This window comes from Eleutherodactylus coqui, chromosome 2 (genome assembly GCF_035609145.1).
Source record: "Eleutherodactylus coqui strain aEleCoq1 chromosome 2, aEleCoq1.hap1, whole genome shotgun sequence".
Classification (NCBI taxonomy): Eukaryota; Metazoa; Chordata; class Amphibia; order Anura; family Eleutherodactylidae; genus Eleutherodactylus; species Eleutherodactylus coqui.
This window is the reverse complement of record NC_089838.1, coordinates 55,085,846-55,113,629: the sequence shown is the minus strand read 5'-3', so window position 1 is coordinate 55,113,629 and position 27,784 is coordinate 55,085,846. Positions and strand designations below refer to the sequence as shown.

The 27,784-nt window shown below is 44.3% G+C and overlaps 1 protein-coding gene across 1 annotated transcript in view; it reads right to left on the bottom strand.

Moving 5' to 3' along the window:
* JADE2 (jade family PHD finger 2) overlaps positions 1–27,784 on the bottom strand; it is a 1,098,400-nt gene that overhangs the window by 1,009,676 nt on the left and 60,940 nt on the right. The window lies entirely within an intron of this gene.

The following is a 27,784-nucleotide window of genomic DNA, read 5'->3' as shown; positions in this document are numbered from 1 at the left end:
TTTCCCAACCTTCTTGGACATTTCTGTCTTTAAGAACATCCAGTCATTGGATTATTCCTACCTTCTTTCTGCCTTTCTGAAATCCAATGTTAATATCTGAGTTTTCTCAGGTCTTTCTCCCCTTTTTATCCAAACTTCAAGGATAGCATAATCACCGACTCCTAAGGTCCCAGCCACTCTTACTTCCTCAACTATTTCCTTTAGTAAGAATTGTGTCCAAGATAGTTTATCTTCTTGTTTTCTCTTCTACCTTATGGAAGATAAAGTTGTCAGCAAGAGCGGATTAGAATTTCTTGGATCCATTACTTTTACCTGAGAGATTCCCAACAAGTCTAAAATCTCGCATAATCACTATGTCATGCTTTTCTGAGAGCTTGGCCATATGATGTAAAATGTGTTCATTAATATCTTCTTATATTGTTAGCTCATATATTACTTTATGAATAAACCCTGGAAACCTTAATTCCGGTAGATCGATTATCCCAAGCCCTTGGTAACACCATTATGGTACATAGCCAACAAGGATTAGGAGGTGTTCTCAACAGAGACATCCTCTGTAAAGTAAGTTAATTTTCCTTACTTCTACTCTCTACAAAGATATGGTTATATTTCCTAGAGCACTGGGTACTGTTTACTATTTTTTATCCTGCAATTCACGTTTTTAAGATTTGTATTGGAGTCCCATTGACACACTCTTCTTCTGGATTATTGTATCACCAGTGGCTGTATGATGAGGAACCATTGATTATTTAAAAGCAAATGGGGTCTTCTTCTGGATTATTGTATCACCAGTGACTATATGATGAGGAACCATTGATTATTTAAAAGCAAATGGGGACTTCAGGTGTGACAGAGTGCTCCTTATAGGATGTCCTGATCACGCCAGGTACGTCATCTCTACTCTGCTTTTGTACAGGGGCAGTAATTGTTTAGTGAATCGAGTTGAAGCAAGCCCATCTACATTCATAGTAAACAGGCAGTGGTTCATAAATGAATCACTGCCTCTTGACATGGGCCAATCGTTGTTTGATTTTTATGCCTGTATAAACCAAAAGACAAACGATAAGCAAACAAATTGTTGTTCAGTTTTGAATGATCCAGCAATGAACTGAACGATAATTGTTCTGTGTAAAAGGGCCTTAAGAAAATGTATCCTCAACAGTATCAGATTGCTAGGGGTCTGCCTCTTGGGATCCTAACTGTTCAGCTATTTGAAGTAACCGTAGCGTTCTGGTAAGTGCAGTGACCATATCAAAGACAGCAACGTACATTGTATAGTGGCTGTGCCTGGTAGAACAGCTGAATTCCATTCACTTGTACAGTACTGAACTGCTCTCAGACCATGTGTCTGGTGATTGTTACACCACACAACTCAGCTGAGCATTGTGGCCTCTTCAAACAGCTGATTGAATAGTGCAGCTTGTTTGAATATGGGTTCAGCCTGCAAAGTGACGTCACAAAGAGACCAGAAATCGGCGGCACTGGATAAGCGAGGAGCAGGTATTAACTGCTGATTTCCAGACAATTTCTTGCGGCCCTCAGACTGTGACATGACTATGATGTCAAAAGGCTAGTGGCTAGCCTCGTAATATCATATTCATGTCATGCTAGCTGCTGCTAGTGGTAAAGCCTAGTGAAATTAGGGTGTCCGGAGGTTCCAGAATTCACCAGTGTTCCATTAATGGCCTATAAGAGGGGATCCAACATCGATGACAGAGTGGTACACTCACACCTGACCGATGCTAGGATCGAGAGACAACTTACATTTAAGCCACCTTCTGAAAGGCAACTTTCCTTGCCTAAATTGTTCCTGCTCTGGAAACCTGATTAACCCGTTCCCGCTGCAGGGCGTAAGTTTACGTCCTGGCAGCCTGGTACTTCCTGCAACAGGACATAAACTTACGTCCTGGAGATAGCGCGGGATCATATGTGATCCAGCGCTATCCCGCAGCGGGAGCCAGCTGTCAGTCACAGCCGGCGTCCCGCTGTTAACCCCTTCCCTGCCGCGATCTAAGTAGATCGCGGCATGGAAAGAGTTCACAGAGTTGCGGACTCCCTCTATGTCTCCGGCCGGCTCTCGCGATAACATCCTGTATTGCCTATGCTTATGATCGCTGTATAAGCGATAAGGCATGGCAGAGCAGTAGCTCTGCCAAGCCTTATGACAGCGATCATCAGGGCAATGGTCAAAGTCCCTCAGAGAGACACAAACAGTGTAAAAAAAACAAAGATTAAAAAAATAAGTAAAAAAAAATGTAAAAAGAGTAAAAAAAAACATTTTTTAATGCTTTTTCTCAGATTAGCATAAAAAAGGTATTGTCGTGTCCGTAACAACGCGTACAATAAGTTGCACATGCTTTTTACTGTGCACAGAAAAAAACGCTAAAAATTTGCATTTTGCCTCAGTTATTTTAGCGTTTTTTTCTGTGATCAAAAAAGCCGTATGTACCCCAAAATGGTACCAGTAAAAACTACAGCTCGTCTCACAAAAAATAAGCCCTCATAGAGCACCGTACATCAAAAAATAAAAAAGTTACAGGACTTTGAATGCAGCAATTTAGAATAGAAAAAAAATTTCCAAAAAAAAAGGGTTTTTATTGCAGAAAAGTGGGAAAACCTAAAAAAAATGTAAGAATTTTGGTATCGTAACCGTAGCGGTCCGCAGAAAAAATGGAATGTCTCATTTATGCTGCATGATTAACGCTGTAAAAAAAATATAAAAAAATCTATGGCAGAATTGATGCGTTTTCTCTCCCTGCTATCATAAAAAAAAGTTTTACAATATAGTCTACTAGCTTACCCGTCGCGCGTTGCTGCGAAGACAGACATACATACATACATTCGTTTTTATATATCTAGATAACAACCAATCACAGCGCAGTTTTCAAGTTACCTCAGCGGTATAATATATAACAACCAACCACAGCACAGCTTTCATGTTACCTCAGTGGTATAATATATAACAACCAATTGCAGCGCAGCTTTCATGTTGCCTCAGCAGTATAATATATAGCAACCAATCACAGCACAGCTTTCATGTTACCTCAGTAGTATAAGAAGTAGCAACCAATCACAGCACAGCTTTCATGTTACCTCAGCAGTATAAGAAATAGCAACCAATCACAGCGCAACTTTCATTTTACCTCAGTATTCTCAATATCCAGCAATTGTCAAGCAAAATGTTCGGCGGATGCATCATTTTGTAGTTGAACACGCTTGCTCATAATGCCTTTTGCTTTCGTGCTTGTGAGATGGAAATCAAACGATCTTTGTCTGGGGGGGCATAACTGTCGATAATGCTCACACGCGCGCCACCTATCGTAGGATAGTTGTACTATGCCAGTAATCTTCCCAGGAGTGTATTCAACAACTTGCCAAAGTTTCATGACGATTGGATGAATGGTGAATGCATAAAGGACAGACAGAAAGACAGACAGACATACATTAATTTATATATATATATAGATGACATCAGGAAGTGAGAGAATTAGATTCCGTACTACGTAAAATGTGGACGCTAATTCTTTTGTGCTTAGAATTGAATAATCGAGTTGGGACCCATTAACTTTTCCTATTTATGACATAATCAATGCTCGTGCCAAATTTCAAGTTTCTACGGCATTGGAAAGTGATGGAATTAGATTCCGTACGTAAAATTTGGACGCTAATTCTTTTGCACTTAGAATTGAATAATCGAGTTGGGACCCATTAACGTTTCCTATTTATGACATAATCAATGCTCGTGCCAAATTTCAAGTTTCTACGACATTGGGAAGTGAGAGAATTAGATTCCGTACTACGTAAAATGTGGACGCTAATTCTTTGGCGCTTAGAATTGAATAATCGAGTTGGGACCTATTACCTTTTCCTATTTATGACATAATCAATGCTCGTGCCAAATTTCAAGTTTCTACGGCATTGGAAAGTGATGGAATTAGATTCCGTACGTAAAATTTGGACGCTAATTCTTTTGCACTTAGAATTGAATAATCGAGTTGGGACCCATTAACGTTTCCTATTTATGACATAATCAATGCTCGTGCCAAATTTCAAGTTTCTACGACATTGGAAAGTGATGGAATTAGATTCCGTACGTAAAATTTGGACTATAATTTTTTTGCGCTAGAATTGAATAATCCAGTTGGGACCCATTACTTTTCCTATTTATGACATATTCAATGCTCGTGCCAAATTTCAAGTTTCTATGACATCGCGAAGTGAGAAAATTAGATTCCGTACGTAAAATTTGGACGGAATTGATTGATTATGTCATAAATGGGAAAAGCTAATGGGTCCCAACTCGATTATTGAGTTTAAACGCAAAAGAGTTAGCGTCCAAATTTTACGTACGTAATCTAATTCTCTCACTTCCCGATGTCATAGAAACTTGAAATTTGGCATGAGCATTGATTATGTCATAAATGGGAAAAGCTAATGGGTCGTAACTCGATTATTATATTGTAAGCGCAAAACAACTTGCATTCAAATTTTACGTATGTAATCTAATTCTCTCATTTCTCGATGTCATAGAAACTTGAAATTCAGCAAGAGCATTGATTATGTCATAAATAGGAAAACTTAATGGGTCCCAACTCGATTATTCAATTGTAAGCGCAAAAGAATTAGTGTCAAAATTTTGCGTACGTAATCTAATTCCAACACTTCCCGATGTCATAGAAACTTGAAATTTGGCACGGGCTTTGACTATGTCATAAATAGGAAAAGTTAAGGGGACCCAACTCGATTATTCAATTCTTTTGGGTATATCAGCTAGTATTGTATAAAAGTGTGCACCTGTGTGTTTGTGTGTGTGTGTGTGTTTATGTATATATATATGTACTAGCTGATATACCCGGCTTCGCCCGAGTTTATTTGGTACTGGCATTTACTTAGTGTTCACAGGGAAAATCTTATGAAGTCTTGGTTATTTAGAGATGCCGAGGAAAAAAATATGTTCACCATTTTGCATGGTTCTTTGCGTTACCCAGGAAACACCACATAAAGGAAACCGTGCGACGTTTCCTTTATATAAAATGACATCAGGAAGTCAGAGAATTAGATCACGTGTGAAACATTTGGACGCTAATTCTTTTGCACTTAGAATTGAATAATCGAGTTGGGACCTATTAGCTTTTCCTATTTATGACACAATCATTGCTCGTGCCAAATTTCGAATTTCTATGACATCAGGAAAAGAGTAAATTAAATTCCCGTACATAAAATTGGGACGCGAATTCTTTTGCGCTTACATTCAAATAATCGAGTTGGGACCTATTTACTTTTCCTATATATGACATAATTAATGCTCATGCCAAATTTGTAGTGAGAGAATTAGATTACGTATGTAAAATTTGGACACATTCTTTTGCGCTTAGAATTGAATAATCGAATTGGGACCCATTAACTTTTCCTATTTATGACATAATCTATGCTTGTACTAAATTTCATGTTTCTATGACATCTGTGAGAGACTTAGATTCTGTACGTAAAATTTCGACGCTTATTCTTTTGCGCTTAGAATTGAATTATCGAGTTGGGACCCACTAACGTTTCCTATTTATGACGTAATTTATGCTTGTGCTAAATTTCATTTTTCTATGACATCTGGAAGTGAGAGAATTAGATTCTGTACGTAAATTTTGGACACTAATTATTTTGCGCTAAAATTGAATAATCGAATTGGGACCCATTATCTTTTTCTATTTTTGACAAAATTTATGCTTGTGCCAAATTTTAAGTTTCTATGACATCTGTGAGAGAATTAGATTATGTACGTAAAATTTGGACGCTAATTATTTTGTGCTAAAATTGAATAATCGAGTTGGGATCCATTAGGTTTTCCTATTTATGACATAATCTTTGCTCATGCCAAATTTCAAGCTTCTATGACGTCGGGAAGTGAGAGAATCAGATTCCATACGTAAAAGTTGGACGCTAAGTCTTTTGCGCTTAGAATTAAATAATCAAGTTAGGACCTATTAACTTTTCCTATTTATGACATAATCAATGCTCGTGCCAAATTTCAAGTTTCTATGACATCGGGAAGAGAGTTAAATTCCCGTACAAAAAATTTGGACGCTAATTCTTTTGCGCTTAGATTCGAATAATCGAGTTGGGGCCCATAACTTTTCCTATTTATGACTTAATAATTGTTGCTCATTCCAAATCTCAAGTGAGAGAATTAGATTACGTACGTAAAATTTGGACGCTAATTCTTTTGCGCTAGAATTGAATTATCGAGTTGGGACCCATTAACTTTTCCTATATATGACATAATCAATGCTCGTGCCAAATTTAAAATTTCTATGACATCAGGAAGTGAGAGAATTAATTATATACATAAAATTTGAACACTAATTCTTTTGCGCTAGAATTAAAAAACAGAGTTGGGACCCATTACCTTTTCCTATTTATGACATAATCACTGTTCTTGCCAAATTTCAAGTTTCTATGACATCAGGAAGTGGGAGAATTAGATTATGTACATAAAATTTAGACACTAATTCTTTTGCGTTTAGAATTGAATAATCGAGTTGGAAACTATTAGCTTTTTCTAATTATGATCGTGCCAAATTTCAAGCTTCTACGACATCAGGATTTTTTCCTCTTTATGATATAATCTATGTTTGTGCTAAATTTCATGGTTGTATGACATCTGGAAATGAGAGAATTAGATTTTGTACGTAAAATTTGGACGCTAATTCTTTTGTGCTTAGAACTGAATAATCGAGTTGCAACCCATTAGGTTTAACTATTTCGAACATAACCAATGCTTGTGCCAAATTTCAAGTTTCTATGACATCGGGAAGTGAATTAGATTCCCGTACATAAAATTTGGACGCTAATTGTTTTGCGCTACAATTGAATAATCGAGTTGGGACCTCTTTACTTTTCCTATTTTGGACATAATCTATGCTTTTGCCAAATTTCAAGTTTCTATGACATCTGGAAGTGAGAGAATTAGATTTTGTACATAAAATTTCGATGCTAATTGTTTGGCGCTTAGAATTAAATAATTGAGTTGGGACCCATTAACTTTTCCTAATAATGACACAATGAATGTCTGTGCTAAATTTCATGTGTCTATGAGATCAGGAAGTGAGGGAATTAGATTCCGTACATAAAATTTGAACGCTAATTATTTTGTGCTTAGAACTGAATAATCAAGTTGGGACCTATTAGCTTTTCCTATTTATGACATAATCAATGGTCATGCCAAATTTCATGTTTCTATGACATCTGGAAGTGAGAGAATTAGATTCTGTACATAAAATTTGGACGCTAATTGTTTAGCGCTTAGAATTAAATAATCGAGTTGGGACCCATTAACTTTTCCGATTTATGACACAATCAATGTCTGTGCCAAATTTCAAGTTTCTATGACACCGGGAAGTGAGAGAATTAGAATGTAAAATTTGGACACTAATTCTTTTGCGCTTAGAATTGAATAATCGAGTTGGGACCCATTAACTTTTCCTATTTATGACATATTCAATGCTCGTGCCAAATTTCAAGTTTCTATGACAATGGGTAGTGAATTAGATTCTGTACGTAAAATTTGAACGCTAATTCTTTTGCGCTTAAAATGAAATAATCAAATTGGGACCCATTAACTTTTCCTATTTATGACAATCAATGCCCGTGCCAAATATCAAATACTATGACATCGGGAAGTGAATTAAATTATGCATGTAAAATGTAGACGCTAATTCTTTCACACTTAGAATTGAATAATCGAGTTGGGACCCATTAGCTTTTCCTATTTTGGACATAATCAATGCTTGTGCGAAATTTCAAATTTCTATGACATTGGGAAGTGAGAGAATTAGATTATGTACATAAAATTTGGATGCTAATTCTTTTGCGCTTAGAATTGAATAATCGAGTTGGGACCCATTAACTTTTCCTATTTATGACATAATCTATGTTTGTGCTAAATTTCATGTTTCTATGACATCTGGAAGTGAGAGAATCAGATTGCGCACATAAAAATTAGATGCTAATTATTTTGCGCTAGAATTGAATAATTGAGTTAGGACCCATTAACTTTTCCTATTTATGACATAATCTCTGCTTGTGCCAAATTTCATGTTTCTATGACATTGGGAAGTGAGAGAATTAGATTCTGTACTTAAAATTTGGATGCTAATTATTGTGCGCTTAGAATTGAATAATCGAGTTGTGACCAATTAAAGGGGTTCTGACATGAATAATGTTTTTATGCTTTAGCAGCCATTGTTCCCTGGTGTGCCTAATGGACCCAGGGAACCCATGGTTTAATGGCTGCTAAAGCATAAAAAGATAATACTTACCTTGTCTTCTGTTGTTGTTGACATCGGGGGGTCATCTCCCGGCAGGCGCTGCTCCTCTTCTGTCTGCACGAGCCGCGCCGCTCCGGGATCGGGCGCATGCGCAGTGGAGAGGTGCCCTCTGACAGGAGTCAGGACGGGCTGCGTCTCCACTGCGCATGCGCAGCACTCCGGAGTTCAGCCGGACGGACAGGCCGCCCACAGCAAGCACTGCTTGTGACGTGCTTGCTGTGGCGGTCCGTCTGTTGACCTCGGAAGTGCCTGACGGACGGACCAGAGCAGGAAGCGGTCTTTTTGATCGCTCCTGCTCTGCTTTAAAGGCACAGAAGATGCCGGCTGGAGGGGACATGCCTGGCGATCGGGCCAGGCCAGGCAAGGTGAGTACAATTTTTTTTTTTGATGTCAGAACCCCTTTAACTTCTTGTATTTTTGACATATTCAATGCTCTTGTCAAATTTCAAGTTTCTATGACATTGGGAAGTGAGAGAATTAGATTTCCATACATAAAATCTGGATGCTAATTCTTTTGCGCTTAGAATTGAATAATCGAGTTGGGACCAATTAACTTTTCCTATTTATGACATAATCAATGCCCGTGCCAAATTTCAAACTTCTATGACATTGGGAAGTGAGAGAATTAGATTATGTACGTAAAATTTGGACGTTAATTCTTTTGCGCTTAGAATTGAATAATCGAGTTGAGACCCATTTACGTTTCCTATTTATGACATATTCTATGCTTGTGCTAAATGTCATGTTTTTATGACATCAGGAAGTGTGAGAATTAGATTCTGTACATAAAATTTGGACGCTAATTATTTTGTGCTAGAATTGAATAATCGAGTTGGGACCTCTTTACTAGAGATGAGCGAGCACCAAAATTCTCGGGTGCTCGTTGCTCAAGTCAAACTTTTCGCGATGCTCGAGAGCTCGTTTCGAGTAACGAACCCCATTGAAGTCAATGGGGGATTCGAGCATTTTTGTATATGACCGATGCTCCGCATAGGTCTTCACTTGTGAAACTCTGGAAAACATCCGAAAGTCATGGAAACACCACAGAAACGGATAGGGCAGGCTGCATCTCAGGCTCCCAGGTCCCACTTTTAAACTTCCCACCCATAATTTTTACTTCGGACAAACCCTCTTTAGCAAGGCACACCTTAGCTAAGCACCACACTACCTACAACCAAGCACAATCACTGCCTGCGGGTCACACCGCTGCCTCTTCTCCTGGGTTACATGCTGCCCAACGCCCCGCACGACCCTGCATTTACAGCGCACACAAAAGTTTCCCCGCGCAGCCTTCAACTGCCCTCATGCCACACGCTCGCTTAATAGCTACACCACCCTCATGTCTATTCCCAAGTGTGTCTGCGATGAGGAGGAAATGGAGGCACACACTGCAGAGGGTTGGCAGGGCGATAGCCCACAATGCTGTTGAGAATCGATGATAGATTGACGCACGATCATCATTCCAATCCCGTGCCACATCCGTCGCAAAATAGTCAGGAGCTGCAAATGTGGGCATAAAGGGGACTCAGGTGCCAGCACTTCCACACATCTCCACAATGCAGCAATACTCTGTGTGGGAAGCACGTGAGCGGGCCCACGGTCAGGCTCGGTCCCAGCCTCCATCTTGTGTGACCCAAGGTGCCGCGAGTTGCATAGCAATGGGATATCCATGTGTCCCCACACAATTCATTCTGTGCAGGTGTTAGATAGCTCAACACCGCAATGGAAAGCCTTTGAGTTCCTTGGGCTTGCCTATGCTGTCGGCGAAGAAAGATGGTATTACACAAGAAGAAATCAGAGCGCCCAAACATGGCAGAGTTTCACCCCGCCATGGACCTCGGCCCATATTTCTACCCTAGTCAGTCAGAGTATTTGTGCCAGACAGGTAAAGCAACGCAATGGGAACTCATTGTGCACTCACAGCATAGGCGAGCCCAAGAAACTCAAGCATGGTATTACACATGAGGAAATCAGAGTGCCCAAACATGGCAGAGTTTCACCCTTCGAAGGGCCTTGGCCTACGTTTCTGCCCTAGTCAGTCAGTGGGTTTGTGTCAGACAAGTAAAACACCGCAATGGGAAGTCTTTGTGCACCCACAGCATAGGTGATCCCCAGGAACTTAAAGATGATATAAGGTCGCCTGCAGACGAGCGGGTCGGATCCGGCAGCGAGAATTTTCGCCGCGGGACCCGACCTGAGAGCCTGCAGGGACGAGCGCGTACTCACCCGCGCCTGGCAGCCCCGGCTCTTTCATGTGCCGGCTGCCGCGCAGCCGGCGCATGTGCAGACCGGAGCCGGCGGCCGGGTGAGTGCGTGCCCCGCACAAAAATAGGACATGCCGCGGTTTGTTTGCCGCGCGATACTTTGCGCGGCCAAACCGCGGCCGTCTGCAAAGGAGTGCGTATTGTAATGCACTCCTATGCAAACTTTCAGTGGCGGAAATCCCGTGGGAAATACCGCCGCGGGATTTCCGCCCGTGTGCAGGCGGCCTTACGCATAAAGAAATCACAGCGCCCGTACACGGCAAAGTTTTACCCCACCAAGGACCTCGGCCCACACCCTCAGCAATCGTGGGCATAAAGCGGACTTCGATGCTAGTACAGCTGTGAGCATCTCATTTAATTAGTTGCGGTTGCCTTCACCGCTCCAAAGACTGGATTAACCAGGAACAAGTTCCACAGGCCCAACCAGGCACAGTTGCATTTTCCCCAGAACATAGGCCTCAGCCCACACCCTCAGCAATCGCGGGCATGAAGCGGACTCCGATGCTAGTACAGCAGTGAACGTCTCATTAATGCAGTAACGCTCGTCTTCTTTTGGCCCAAACCAGTGTCTCAGATAACTGTGGTAACATGAGAGAAAATACATGATGCCCAGTGCTAATCCCCTGACCCCAAGCAGGAGGAGGAGGTGGCCTTACAAGGCCAAGAAACCATGATCAGGACCCGCTGTAGCCTGTGTGGAAAGTATGTGAGCGGGTCCTTGGCCAGGCTCGGTCCCAGCAAACAGCTTGAGGGATCCAAGGTGCCACAAGTTACATAGCACTGGGAAAATCTATGTGTCCACACACTATTAATTCTGTGTAGGTGTTGGATAGCTCAATCGACACCGCAAGGGGAAAGCCATCTGCACTCTGCACCCTACCCAAGTCAGTGTCTTTGTGCCAGACAGGTAAAACACCACAGTATAGGCGAGATGAAGGAACCAAAAGAAAGTAATAAACATGAAGAAATTACAGTGCCCAAACATGGCAGACTTTCACTCCGCTGAGCGCATAGGCTTCAGCCCACACCCTCAGCAAACGCGGGCATGAAGCGGACTCTGATGCTAGTACAGCTGTGAAGGTCTCATTAAATCAGTTACGTTTTCTTTCACCGCTCCAAAGACTGGATTAACCTGGAACAAGTTCCACAGGCCCAACCTGGCGCAGTTGCAGTTCCCCCAGGACATAGGCCTCAGCCCACACCCTCAGCAAATGCGGGCATGAAGCGGACTCCGATGCTAGTACAGCTGTGAAGGTCTCATTAATTCAGTTACGTTTTCCTTCACCACTCCAAAGACTGGAATAACCTGGAACAAGTTCCCCAGGCCCAACCTGGCGCAGTTGCCGTTTCCCCCAGGACATAGGCCTCAGCCTACACCCTCAGCATACGCGGGCATGAAGCGGACTCCGATGCTAGTACAGCTGTGAAGGTCTCATTAAATCAGTTATGTTTTCTTTCACCGCTCCAATGACTGGATTAACCTGGAACAAGTTCCACAGGCCCAACCTGGCGCAGTTGCAGTTCCCCCAGGACATAGGCCTCAGCCCACATCGTCAGCAATCGCGAGCATGAAGCGGACTCCGATACTAGTACAGCAGTGAACATCTCATGAATGCAGCAACACTCCTCTTCTTTGGCCCAAACCAGTGTCTCAGATAACTGTGGTAACACGAGAGCAAATACATGATGCCTAGTGCTGATCCCCTGACCCCAAGCAGGAGGAGGAGGTGGCCTTACAAGGCCAAGAAACCATGACCAGGACCCGCTGTAGCCTGTGTGGGAAGTATGTGAGCGGCCCCTAGGTCAGGCTCTGTCCCAGCAAACACCTTGTGTGGCCCAAGGTGCCGTGAGTGACATAGCAATGGCGAATCCATGTGTCTACACACTAGTCATTCTGTTTGGGTGCCGGATACCTCATCGGCAACACATGGGGAAAGCCATCTGCACTCTGCACCCTACCCAAGTCAGTCAGTGACTTTGTGCCAGACAGGTAAATCACAGCTATGGGAAGTCTGTGTGCACCCACAACATAGGTGGGTCCTGGGCAACCCAAGACATGAACCATGAAGAAATCAGAGTGCCCAAACATGGCAGACTTTCATTGCGCCGAGGACATAGGCCTCTGCACAAACCCTCAGCAATCGCGGGCATAGAGCGGACTCCGATGCTAGTGCAGCTGTGAATGTCTCATTAGTGCAGTATCGCTCCTCTTGTTTGGCCCAAAGCAGTGCCCCGGATAACTGTGGTAACGCGAGGGGAAAATACATATTGGCCTCGGCCCACAATTCATGCCCTAGTCAGTCAGTGTTTTTGGGCCAGATAGGTAAAACACCGCAATGGGAAGTCTATGTGCACCCATAGTATAAACAGACCCCTGTAACATTCCAGTAGAAAAGGTATAAACAGACCCCAGTAACATTTCTGTAGCAGCAGTATTGGCAGACCCCAGTACCATTTCTGTAGTAGAAGTATAGGCAGACCCCAGTACCATTTCTGTAGTAGAAGTATAGGCAGACCTCTGTAACATTTCTGTAGCCAATGTATAGGCAGACCCTTGTAACATTTCTGTAGCAGCATTATAGGCAGACCCCAGTAACATTTCTGTAGCAGCAGTATAGGCAGAACCCTGTAACATTTCTGTAGCAGCAGTGTAGGCAGGATTGCCGCTCACCATCTGGGTAGACTCCTCAAAGTTTCTGAGGACCTGGCAGATGTCTGCCATCCAGGCCCACTCCTCGGGAGGCTGACTATCACTACGCCGCCCATGTTGGAGTTGGTATTCCACTATTGCTCTACACTGCTCATAGAGCCTGGTCAACATGTGCAGCGTAGAATTCCACCGTGTTGGCACGTCGCACAGCAGTCGGTGCTCTGGCAGATTAAACCGATGTTGCAGGGTCCTCAGGGTGGCAGCGTCCGTGGTGGACTTGCGGAAATGTGCGCAGACGCGGTGCACCTTGCCGAGCAGGTCAGACAAGTGCAGGTAGTTTTTCAGAAACTGCTGAACCACCAGATTGAAGACATGGGCCAGGCATGGCACGTGTGTGAGGCTGCCGAGCTGCAGAGCCGCCACCAGGCTACGGCCATAGTCACACATGACCATGCCCGGTTGGAGGCTCAGCGACGAAAGCCAGAGGTCGGTCTGCTCTGTCAGACCCTGCAACAGTTCGGGGGCAGTGTGCCTCTTGTCACCTAAGCTGAGTAGTTTCAGCATGGCCTGCTGACGTTTGCCCACCGCTGTGCTGCCGTGCCACACCGACTGCTGGCAACATGCTGCTCACATTTCTTAATTGAGAGGTAGAGGTTGCGTAGGAGGAGGAAGAGGGGGAGGGTTTAGAGGAGGTGGCATAGACCGCCGCAGATACCAGCACCGAGGTAGGGCTCGCTATTCTGGGTGTGGGTAGGACGTAAGGGTTCCCAGGCTCTGACTCGGTCCCAGCCTCCACCAAATTCACCCAATGTGCCGTCAGGGAGATATAGTGGCCATGCCCGCCAGTACTTGTCCTTGTGTAGTGGACCTTCCAAGTAACCGCGTTGGTGAGGGCACGATTGATGTTGCGGGAGACGGGAAAAATAGTGGCGGCTGGGGACCGAGTAGCGCGGGACCGCCACAGCCTTCATGTTTCTGAAAGCCTCCGTTTCCACAAGTCTGTACGGCAGCATCTCCAGGCTCATTAATTTGGCAATGTGCACGTTTAAAGCTTGTGCGTGCGGTTGCGTGGCGGCATATTTGCGCTTTCGCTCCAAAGCTTGTGCTAGCGACCGCTGAATGCTGCGCTAAGAGACATTGCTGGATGGGGTCGAGGACAGTGCAGGTGAGGGTGTGGGTGCAGGCCGGGAAGTACTCATGCCTGTGTCCTGAGAGGGGGGTTGGATCTGAGTGGCAGGTTGGGGCACAGGGGAAGAGGCAGTGGTGTGACCCGGAGGCGGTGAACAGCCTTCGTCCCTCCTTGTGGGGTGCTTGGCAATCATATGCCTGCGCATGCTGGTGGTGGTGAGGCTGGTAGTGGTGGCTCCCTGGCTGATCTTGGTGCGACACAGGTTGCACACCACTGTTCGTCGGGCGTCCGCTCTCTCACTGAAAAACATCCACACCTTTGAACACCTAGCCCTCTGCACGGAGGCTTGGCGCGAGGGGTGCTTTGGGAAACAGTTGGGGGATTCTTCGCTCTGGCCCTGTCTCTACCCCTGGCCACCCCACTGCCTCTTCCAACCTGTCCTGCTGCTGCACTTGCCTTCCCCTCTGAAGACCTATGGGGGAGATTTTTTTTTTTTTTTTTTAAAGAATACAGGCTGTATAGTGTATATCACTTTCCCTCTAGAAGTGGCTGTGGCCCTACGCTCTGCGTATAATTCACTGCAGACACAGTACGGTGTAAATAGCTATGGAATTATTTGCGTACACTTTCACGCTGGCAGCGGTATTGTAACGCAAACTCCAGCCAGAAAAAAAAATTACGGAAGGCTGCAAACAGGCCTAGCTGTGTAATACTGAAGCACTACAACTCCCAGCAGCCACCCAGTAAAATGCACACGGTCAGATGCAGCCTAACGAAGGAGCTTTTGTTTTTTTTTTTTTTTAAAAGAATACAGCCTGTATAGTGTATATCCCTTTCCCTCTAGAAGTGGCTGTGGCCCTACGCTGTGCGTATAATTCACTGCAGACACAGTCCGGTGTAAATAATTATGAAATTATTTGCGTACACTTTCACGCTGAGAGGGGTATTGTAACGCAAATAATCGAGTTGGGACCTATTGGTTTTTTTTATTTATGACATAATCAATGCTCGTGCCAAATTTCAAGTTTCTATGACATCGGAAAGTGAGAGAATTAAATTCCCGTACATAAAATTTGGATGCTAATTCTTTTGCGCTAGAGTTGAATAATCAAGTTGGGACCCCTTTACTTTTCCTATTTTGGACATAATCTATGCTTGTGCCAAATTTCAAGTTTCTACAACATTGGGAAGTTGGAGAATTAGTGGCGAGTCAGTCAGTCAGTCAGTGAATCAGTCATTGAGTGAGTCAGTGAGGGCTTTCGTCTTTATATATATATAAATATATTATTATGAGTGTGTATATATAAAAGTGTGCGCCTGTGCGTATATAATACACACAATTACTACTGGACCCACCATGGGGGACCCTATGACTACTGGAGCCACTATGGGGGACCCTATGACTTCTGGGGCCATTTTGAAGGATACTATTACTACTGGGGCCACTATAGTAGCACTATGACTACAGAGTCCATTATGAGGGGGTCACTATTACTACTGGGACCACTATAGAAGCACTATGACTACTGGGGCCATTATGGAGATCACTATTATTGGGTCACAATGGGAGTTATTTACTACTGGGGCCACTATGGGTGACCCTATTACCACTGGGGCCACTATGGGTGACCCTATTACTACTGCGACCACTATGGGTGATGATATTACCACTGGGGCCCCTATGGGGGACCCTATTACCAGTCGGGCCACTATGGGGTTCGCTAATACTATACAGTTTCACAATAACAATCGGCCCTTTGAAGGCAACCATAAGGCTGATGTGGCCCTTGGTGAAAATGAGTTTGACACCCCTCGCCTACATGGGATCTTACGCTTTATTAAAACCTTACCAAACTCTTATAAATAACCGATACAGACACCAATATTGGATAAAGAAGGCTGCGGTGTTTATTAACGGGGTTACAAACATTTGGGGAGAAATGTAACCAATAATAACCATAATACTTCCTGTAAACTCTGTTTTACAGACCAAAGTTTATTAACCAATCAATAACCATAACCGTTCATGTAAACTCTGACTTACAGACATGAGTTTACCATCACCAAACTCTCCCCAAGTTTACCTGCCCACCCGCCTAATGCGGGCGACAATCCCCCATTAACTACACCGCGACAAACCTAAGGGAGGGAGGGCAGGATGCTACTTCCTTTTCAGATGATGATGGCCCACATCCCTGCACCTCCATATCTCACTGCTGCTCCTCTCAGCTTGTTCCTCTGGGCCAATCACCAGCCACTGTCAGGCCACCAGATTCTGCCTGACTACCACAGGCATTTCCCACCATTTTTCTACAGCCAATCATTTGCTGCTGCCAACCAGTCTATCACTGGGCAGAACTCACCCTCTGCCATCTCATCAGACCCAGTAATGACCTTCCATAGAGGGTGACATATCATCCATCCATCATGTACATAAAGCTCCCAGATCCCATGAGGCTTTCCCTCCTAACTGTCCCTCAAGCCTTACAGTATATGTGCTATTTGAACTATGCATATTTTTGGATGGCAGTATAAAGCAAACATGTTTGACAGCAGCCGAGTATACTGCTTCACTACCTAGCATCCCAACTATGTTTTAAGCTTACCATACATAACCTGAGATGAGCCTATAGCCGCCTGCAGATGGGCAGGTCGGATTCGGCGGCAAGGATTCTTGCCGCGGGACCCGACCCAAGCGCCTGCAGAGAGCAGCGCGTACTCACCCGCGCCCGCGGCTCCGGCTGTTTGATGTGCCGGCTTGTCGGGCAGCCGGCGCATGTGCAGACCGGAGACGGCGGCCAGGCAGTGACGTTTGTGTGCGGGGCGCTGCGAGCCCCGCAGAGAAATAGAACATGCTGCAGTTTGTTTGCCACACGAGGTTTTGCGCGGATAAACCACGGCCGTCTGCCTAGGATTGCGTTTGCTAACGCAATCCTATGGCAGCTTCCAAGGGCGGAAATCCCGCCGTTTGCACGCGGCGTAAAGGTGCTCATATACATGACATGAATGCTGGCAAGACCTTCAGAGTTCAGTAGCATCAGCCAACCATTTAATGTTAGGCTGAGGAACACTTGTGTCCTTTAGCCTCATGGAATCTGAGCGAGAGTTAATGATAATGAAGGGTTAATGTGGTTAGTGGGGAGGGGGAGAATTAATGGCTGTCATTGACTTTTTTCCCTTAGGCTTTATTCCCACAGCACCTATACAGCGCGTTGATTTCCAATGCAGCCATTTACACGGGCGAATATACGGCGCGTAACTATGCCGGCAGCGCGAAAAATAGAACATATATGTGGCCTGCGTATATACGCTCAGCAAAAACATAGTTCTGGAACTATGTTTTGGCCAATATAAGCCGGCGGGTCCTATAGACTCCTATGGGAGCAGGGAAAGAGAAGGGAGGGGGAGGCATTTTTGCAGCATCCTATGCTGTGAAAACCTTACAGGTGCTTCTATATAGGCACTGGAAGTCATCCTGAGGATTTTGGTAGAGTGAGGGTTTTTCTGGGTGTGGAGTATGTTTTCACTAAAAATGACGCTCACGGTTGTGTGAATGGGTGATAAAACGCTGGTCGTGGTCGCGGAAAAAAGGCTGTGATCGCGGAAAAAAGCCCATTCAGGGGCTTATACGGAGTAGGAGTGAAAACAGAAAAATCCTGTCGCTGTATATGCGCTCGTGGGAAAGAGCCCTTATGAACACCAGAGTTCATACTGTGAAAAGCTGTAGTTGCCAGGGAAGGAGAGCACTGGAGCAGGGATTGGTCGGGAGAAAACGTTGGGAACAAGCCAGGTGAAGCTGCCAGAGGGACACTGTTCTGGTAACAAGATAAGGATTGGTGGAGGATTGCGATTGGTGGCGGCTGTTATTGATATAAAAGGGCCGCTGACAGGCTGGAGCATCAGTCTTTTACAGTATCTCAAGTTGTAGCGCTGCTCTCAGTATCATGGAGGAGCTTCTTCATCAGCTGGTGTTGCGTGCGGAGGGGGCGGCGGTGAGGAGTGGTTGCGGAGATACCTGGAGACACCTAATGCGGCTGCTGTAGCATCAGGATCGGCGTCTAATGAACTGAACGTACTGGTGAGAGAAGAGTTAGAGCTAAGTGAGCCGGAGGAGGTGTGCGAACCTTCGCAGACGTCAGTGCGGCCCAGTAGGATCTGGAGTAAAGGCTTAGGGGCAGTGGCGGGAGAGCAGAGAAGTTCAACAGAGTTCCGGAGCGTCACGTTTGGTCGGGCTGGCGTCCCGCCGGAAGTGACGCCGGCTGGTCGGCCGGAAGAGGAGGAGCTATCATCCCGTCCTAGAGGCAAGCGGTTAAGGAAGAGTAGCAGGCGCTATTCCCTGTAGGCTTCTCCACCTCGTCGCAAGCCCACGACATCTTGATCTAAGCGTGGGCTTGATGTTCCTCCTGTACCTAAAGTGCCGTGGGGATAGTGGGCACCGACCGGGATCAGCAGTGGTAAGATCACTAGGGAGGCAGGGACGGTCTCTGCTTTCTGGCAACTGTCATGTATCTTTGCTTTGCGTGGCGCTTGTATGTTCATTAGAAACATTGGAGAGTGTTTTGTTGACTCTAAAGGATTTGTTACAGGCGAGGTAAATACGTGCACAAAAACAGGATATGCTAAGGAGGGAGTCATATGTTTTGGCTGATACTCCAGCGGCATCCTGTGAAGCTGCGTCGGCTATTCTGGTTTTGGAAAACAAAGCAGGTGTAAATTGGCAATGCTTCAAGGAAGCATTGCTATGCGAGCTTTTACCGCTGGGTTTTCATTTGCCAATAGGGACAAAGGAGAAAATATGGCGTGGAGAATTTGCGAAACTCTTACCACTTTTGCCATTTGGCAAGGAGGCTGCAAAGTCTGAAGAGGAGGAGAAAAATCACCCCAAAAGTTTTAGTTCATGGCTACAGGCTTTTTGCAATTTTGTCTGCAGTGTTGTCTGAACAGTCTTCTGTGAACACGACAGGAATTTAGCAACATATTGATATTGTCTTACAAGCATATCACAGTTTGGGTGGAACAGCATGGTTTCATTATAATGAAATGTTTAGCCAAAAGCTAGCGATTTATCCTAATTTGCGTTGGGGCATTATTGATGTGGGTTTGTGGCTGAGCCTGATGGTCCCGTCTAGGCAGGCTTACCTTACAAGGCCGTTGGCACAACCAGGCTCAATGCTAAAGAGAGGTCACTGTTTTGCCTTCAATGAAAGCTAATGCAAGTGGCTGCAAAATTAAAAATACAGACATGAGTCCTTCTTTTGTGGAGGCTTGCACCCAACGTCAAAATGTTTTCGAAAGGCAGCAACCACCGCTCCTCACATCATATTTAATATGGATTTACAAAGCATGATAGGAAAGGTTGTGGTTCTGTTGGGGGGGCCATGCCATAGCTATGTCATGACCTGGTAGGATTGCCGCCCGCTTTCTGGATGATAAGGGAGTAAAGCTTGTTGGTTGTTAGTAGACTAGAGCATCTAAGGCAAAGTCTACTCAGTATATATATTGATATTTATGGATATGATGTGAATTTTAATGTTTGGTGTTAAAGCCCTTTTAAAATAAATGCCGCGGCAATTAAAATCCAGCTGGCGTCTGTCATTTATTTTAAGTAAGTGGTTTGGTTACAGTAGAGCATAAGATTCCATGTTAGGCTGAGGGACATTTGTGTCCTGAAGCCTCATGGAATAACCAAGGGTTAATGATAATGAATGTGGTTGGTGGGGAGCGGGAGACTTAATGGCTGCCATTGAGTTTTCTCCCTTAGGAACACCAGAGTTCATGCTGTGAAGAGCTGGAGTTGCCAGGAAAGGAGAGCACTGGAATGAGAAGGGATTGGTCGGGAGAAAACGTTGGGAACAAGCCAGGTGAAGCTGCCAGAAGGACACTGGTAACATCCTGGTAACAGGATGAGGATTGGTGGAGCATTGTAATTGGTGCTGGCTGTTATTGATATAAAGGGGCACTGACAGGCAGAAGCATCAGTTTTTTTAAAAGTATCTCAAGCTATCCCACCCACCCTCTCCCTAGGTTTAGGATTTATAATGGACTAGTTTATCTTGTCGCAGGCATTTTTTTTAATGGGGGGTTGCCTCCCGCCTTCTGCAGGTGGGCATAATAAGGGAGTAAAGTTTGATGGTTATTAGTAGACTAGTAGAGAATCTAGGGTGAAGTCTACTCAGTATATATATTGATATGATTTGGGTTTATCGATATGAAATTAGAAGGAAAGTGGTTTGGTTACAGTTAGAGATGAGCGAACGTACTCGGTAAGGGCGATTTCGCAATCGAGCACCGCGATTTTCGAGTACTTCACTACTCGGGTGAAAAGTACTCGGGTGCGCTGTGGGGCGGGGGGTTGCAGAGGGGAGTGGGGGGTAGTAGCGGGGAACAGGGGGGAGCCCTCTCCCCCCCACTCCCCGCTGCAACCCCCCGCTCACCCACAGCGCACCCGAGTACTTTTCACTCGAGTACTGAAGTACTCGAAAATGGCGGTACTCAATCGAGTAATTACTCGAAACGAGTACGTTCGCTCATCTCTAGTTACAGTAGAGCATAAGATTCCATGTGTATGGGAGTGTACAAACTCCATTCCATGGGCAAATATCAGGAAAAAGGCGTAATATGGGCATGTTGGATTTCAAGATGCCCAATCCCCTGTTCTCACATGAGATAAGCTGTAGCCAAAGATGTCTGGAAGCAGTTTATTCCATTCCTCACGCTATGAGTAAGGGCTCCTTTCCACTGGCGATAGCGATATCGCTGCGAGAAAATCGCAATGTTAAAATCGCATCGCAACGCTGCAAAATCGCAAGCTTTTGCGTTGCGATACGAGAATCTGATTTGCCATTGCACTGTATGGGCGACAGAAAAATGCAAAACGCTGAAACAATCCTCCTGCTGCGATTTTTCTTTTAATCCTCGCATCGCAGCTTGCCCTTAAACATCGCTAGTGGAAAGGTTGTCATAGAACAACATGTGTGGGACTTTTTCTGCAAGAGCTCGCACTCTCGCATTGCACTGAAAACGTGCAATTACCTCGCCAGTGGAAAGGAGCCCTAAGGGAGATGGGCAAAAGTTTCTGTTTGTGGAGAGCAGGAAAAGAGAGCAGGAAGCCTCATAGGCCATACAATGCTCCCTTGGAAAAAGATGTGTAATCGAGTGATGCCTCCACGGCATCACCTATTGGAAGTCAGCTTTAAATTAGAATAATATGGGAAGGGAAGTGAAAGGCCAGGTAAAAATACACAGCTAATTAATGCATTTGAGAACCTTGCTATTAGAAGTGGAAAGAAAGAACAAAGACAAAAATATCAGAAGGAAAGTATAGAGGAGCAAGAGACACCAATCACAAACTAAAATTTTTCTACACAAATGCACAGATCATGGGAAACAAGGGGAATTGGAACTTCTAATACAGTAAGAAACACATGATGTCATAGGCATCACAGAAACTTGGTGGAATGCTATATATGATTGGAATACAAGAAAATACACTATTGTAGACATTTACTATAGGCTGCCTGGACAAGCAGAAATTGATGGGAAACTGATCAAATTTGCCAACGACACAAAGCTAGGAGGGATAGCTAACAGTAGAGAAGAGAGAAAGTATTCAAAAACGTCTAGAAAAGCTGGAACAGTGGGCGGCGACTAACAGAATGGTATTTAACAAGGAGAAATGCAAAGTCCTACATCAGGGCAAGAAAAATGAAAAATGCACATACAGAATGGGAGGAATTGTAAGGTGTAATCTGTCACTAGCAAGTAGTCCATCGTATAGGTAGAAAGAGAAACATACACACAGATGCTGCACTAGGTAGCTGGTGACAGAAACCACTTTGGTCTAGTTTCATAAGGTGTTTGCCCCAACAAGTCTTTTTACCTATACAGAAAAGTGCCAAGGACAATGCTTTTCTTTCCAGATGAAAATACTGATATGAACATAAACCTTGTCAAATGGAGACCAAAGATGTCTCCATTTCACGCACTGAACACTGTGGCTCCAACCAAGTTTACATCTTCATGCTGTTCTCAAAAAGAAAGATGGAATTGGAGCTAGATTCAAAAACACTATTTGAAAAGTAGTGTGAGGGTTATGAACATATTAATTTATATATGTATGTATCTTTGATATACGTTTCCGGAGGCTTTAGGCCTAAATTGTACACTCTATTCTGTGTCCTATGAAAAGCTCTGATAAATGCTTGTACATTTAGGTTAGTACTTAATTACATTAAGTAGAGGTGTAATCTTAAATGTCCATCATGTCTCCAAGATCTTGTTAATCTCGTTACAATGATCAAAGGATAATGGAATGCTTCGATCATTAACTGCTGTCTAGGGCATGTGATTAAAATGTAGATTGTGATAAAGAATCAAGGTACTAGACAGTCAGTCTACATTCCAACAAAAGAAGCCATGTTTATTGAGAAAACGCAATTATTCACCGCCTTAGTACTTTGACCTCAGTATAACAGATTGAACTTTGTAACACTAGCCTTTGCACTGATACGCCTACTGATACTCCTTCTATTTTTTGTATAAGAAATGACAATGTACAGAATAAACACAGATTGCTTCTAGACACAGGCCTGATCTCTGTGTTTCATTGCTTTCTCACGGCGGCCGCCATAACCACCTCTGATTTGGAGCCTCACAGCATATTGACGGAACATTGAATTCCCTAACAGTAATTGGTGCCCAGAACGTGGGGCTTGAAGGAACAAGAGGACCACCTGCACCTCAAACCCCCCCCCCCCCCCGGACCCAGATGGGATAAGGAGCCACTCGGAACCACAGATTTACAAAAAATGCGCAGTAAGGTAAGGCTTTATCTTGCCACAATCTATCCGTGCTTCTTGGCTGCTCCTTTCCTGTCCGAGGGGTAAGAAGTGCATGCCTCTTATAAATCTTCAAGCTTTTTAAGAATTCATATGGTGGGCTGAATATGCTGTGCAGGTGTTCTTTAACTGTTATTGTCTTTATTTGTTACTTTGCATGGTCAGTGTACAGAATATGAAACCCTCTTGCCGATCTCTGGAAGGCATGGTATAAATTGTACCAGGGAAGCCTAAAATTTTCAGGGGATAAAATCCCTGATGGGAGCCTCTTATAGGTATAAGAGAAGTAGTTGAGACGGGGGAAAAATAAGCAGGGTTGGGAGGTACCGACACTTACAGACAAGTGAGGAAGTACTGACACTTAAAAAGTAGTAACTGACATTCAAATGTTTTTGTCTTAATGTGTGCCTGTTTATGCACGAGTGAGTGATTGATGAGTTGACCTGATCGACGGAACCTGACCTCCGGGGTGCAAATATAAATCTCTGTGTCCCGTGTTAACAGGAACCTGATCAGTGACGCTGAAAGGAGTCCCTAACAAGGCCACGATTCTGGACAGGGCCCCCTGCAGTTCCGTTTGTATATTTCAACGGTCAGGGGATTGTTTTTATGTGTGTGAAAGGATAAAATAATAAGCCTCTTGGTGTACATAAACCGCCAGCCATGGGCAATACTGCTGGTAAAGAGGATAAGGTATGGAAGACAGCTAAAGAAATTGTACAAGAAAGAGAAGGCAGAGCTGCAGTTGGTAGAGGATGTGATAAATTGTTTAAGCACATAGGATATAAAGGGACAGGAGTATTAGATCTCCAGCAGTGGGAAAGGTTTTCAGACAGTCATGCTGGGTGGGCAAAAGATAATGGATTACAGGAAATGTTGAATAGTTGGAAAAAGGCAAGTAGAGATATAGAAGATGCAGGATATCAGAGAAAAGATTTCAAAGGACAGATATATTATGCTCCCCATTGCCAGGTCAGTTCCCTCTTCCACCTCCACCCCCTCCTTCATCTCAATTCCAACAGTCTCCCCCACCCTATGCCAAGCCATCCACTCCAAGGTCAAACACTGGACAGGAGGGATGGACCTGCTGGCATTGTGGACAACAAAACCCGGATTGGAGAGAGAGCTGCCCTGCTTGCGGAGCTCCTCGGCACAAACCGGTTATGCCTATGCTCACTAGATCCAAGGCTAGTGAGTGGAAGCAGGGAGAAGAGGACAAGGAGGAGATGCAGGGAGCGGAGAGTGGTATAGGAGCTGATGTAACACAGGGGGAAGGCAGAAGGAGCCAATATGATATGACCTCACAAAAAGTTAAATATAGACCATGGACACCTCAAGAGCATATGTCACTTATACAGCAATTACCAGACCCCATGACCAGACCTATGCCTTTCTTTAGACAGATAGCACAAATACAAGACACATACTCTGCAACATCAGCTGATCTGGGTCCTTTGATTATGTTAAAAACAGGGGAGGCAGTGGGAACTATAATTTTAAATTATGTGAAAGACTATTGTGGCACAGATTGGGATAAAATTAAACATAGAGAATTAAAAAGTGGTAAGATATTTTTAATTGGTCTAGAACGTTGGGCAAAAGAAAAATTAAAAGAATCCTCCCTGTCTCTTTCTAATGTCACACAAGAGAAGGATGAAAGTGTAGAGCAATTTTATGCCCGCCTTCAACAACGTTGGTCAGATCTGGGGTATAGGGGCATACAAGAATTGGGTGACCATGTACTTAGCATGGCCTTTGTAGAGGGGTTGTGAGAACCCTTGAGGTCTAAACTCATGGATAACAAGCCTGAGTGGAGACAATATGAAGCAGCAAGCCTGGTGCAAGCAGCCAAGGGCATTGAACTAAATTTAAAAATCAAAAAAGGACATAGCTCTGTTATGATAGCACAATACAGCACAGGAGAGAACAAAATAAAACGGGGCACCCATCCCAAACATAACCTTAAGTGCCATTTCTGTGGTAAGCCTGGGCACTTTAAACGGGAGTGTAGAAAATTCCTCCAGCAGAGGGGTAGTGAACAACCCACAAAAGCACGAGTCGCCAAGGGAGAAATAGAAAACCAAGATTGAATAGTCGGCGACCCTCTGCCCTTCTTCCCCATGAGCAATGTAAAAGAGGGTGTGGCCATTTTTCTTAAAGGGGAAGTACTCAATAAGGAAATTCCTTTCCTTGTTGATACAGGGGCAGCAACCTCAGTCATCCAAAGCCACCTAATTCCTCCAGCATACCGGCAAAATACAGCTCAAACTGTTGTAGGTCTTGAAGGAGTTCCTAAGAAACTTCAGGAAACAGACCCTCTCCCCATAAAATTCAGAGACCAGACAGTTTTAACAAAACTATTGGTGAGTGATGATATTCCACTGTCAGTTATGGGCACAGACATACTCTCTGCCCTGTCAGCTTCCATTCAGTTTACTGAAGAAGGAACAGTGCAGATTGATTTTGCAAAAACAAACGCAGAACAATTTTGCCAGATGGTGGCTTCTCTAGATGATCCACAGCCAATTTTCCTCTTAACTACAGAAGAGGAAATAATATTACAGGAAGTTCCACAGGAACTCTGGGCCAAGTCCAAAACAGATATTGGTCATATGAATGTGACACCCATGGTAGTCACACTAAAACCAGGATGCGTAGCCCCCCAAGTAAAACAATATCCATTGGGTAGGGCCCAAGAGGATTCTATAGGCCCACAAATTACAGACTTAATTCAAATGGGGGCACTACGGGAAATAACATCACCAGCCAATACTCCCCTCTTCCCAGTTAAAAAGAAAACACAAAAGGGACAACCAGATGTTTATCGCATGGTACATGATCTTCGGGAAATTAATAAAGTAACTGTACTCGACACCCCAGTAGTGCCAAATCCACATACGCTTTTAGCACAAGTCCCGCCCACTGCGACATTTTTTACAGTGATAGATCTTGCAAATGCGTTTTTCAGTGTACCGATCCATCCGGATTGCCAGTACCTTTTTGCTTTTACCTTCAAGGGTAAACAATACGCTTGGACCGTCCTGCCACAAGGTGCGCAGAATTCTCCAAACATGTACACCCAGGCACTCCAGTCTGTTTTGCAGGCCTGGACTCCGCCTGATGGAACTGTACTGTTGCAATATGTTGATGACCTTCTGCTTTGTGCTGAGGATCTGAAAACATGTCAATCTGCATCCATTTCTCTTCTAAAATTTTTAGCAGAAAATGGCTGCAAGGCTTCAAAGGAAAAATTACAGCTTTGTAAACAAAAGGTTGTGTTTCTAGGCCATTGCCTAGCTCAAGGAACCAAACATCTCACAGAAGAACGAAAAGCTGCAGTTCAAGCCATTTCTGTACCTTCTTCTGCTGCCAAACTCCGCACCTTTTTGGGGCTTGTCTCATACTGCCGTCCTTGGATCCGTTCTGCCTCATCCCTGATGCAACCACTCTATGATTGTCTTCCAAGTGTTCCTTTCTCTCTCACTCCTGAAGCAACTGACAATTTCCATACACTAAAACTCTCTATTCTCAGTTCTCCAGCACTGGGAATTCCTAATTACACTCTACCTTTCACTCTCTTCTGCACTGAACTTTCTGGTCATGTGACGGCAGTGTTGACACAAAAACATGATGGACGTCCACGGCCACTTGGGTATTACTCCATGAGATTGGATCCGGTGGCCCGAGGAGCCCCCTCCTGTGTCCGTGCGGTAGCAGCAGTACAAGCAATGGTTGACAAATCTTCTGAGTTGGTCCTGGACTACCCCCTAGTGGTTCTCACCCCTCATGACATCCAGAGTATACTCACTCAAGTACAACCTAAACACCTGTCTCTAGCTCGTCAAATAAGGTTACAATGTGCCTTGCTCATGCCTCCTAACATCTCCTTCCAACGGTGCACTACCTTGAACCCGACTACTCTTCTTCCAATCGAGTATCCCGATTCAAATGGGGGGGTGGGGGATTTGGGTACTGCAGATCAGTTATTTTTAAATTCTGTACAGCATGATTCTGATTTATTTGATTCAAAACACCAGCATGATTGTCTAGAATTGATGCAGCAAGAAACTGCAGGTTTTGAATCAGGTACTGAAACGCCTATTGACAATGCACATTTTGAGCTTTTTGTAGATGGTTCACGGTACCAAGGTGAGGATGGCCGATTCCATACCGGGTATGCAGTAGTCACACAACATGATGTCCTAAAAGCAGAAGCTCTGCCTCCGCATGTCTCAGCACAAGAAGCGGAATTGAAGGCCCTCACTGAGGCGTGTAGAGTGGCAGAAGTGTTTGCAACTTATAGACATTCTGTGGGATACGGAGACAAGCAAATTATCTGGAATCGCTCCCTCTACGATATCGTTAAAACAGTCAAAAGAGTAAAAGAGCAACAACAGTGGGGATCCGGCGAAGAGGATAGAAAGACCGGCAGGGGTGGCTTAGCACCCTTGATAGTACCACAACAAAGGCTCTTTTCAAGATGGACTGTTTCAAATGGGGGATTGTGAGGGTTATGAACATATTAATTTATATATGTATGTATCTTTGATATACGTTTCCGGAGGCTTTAGGCCTAAATTGTA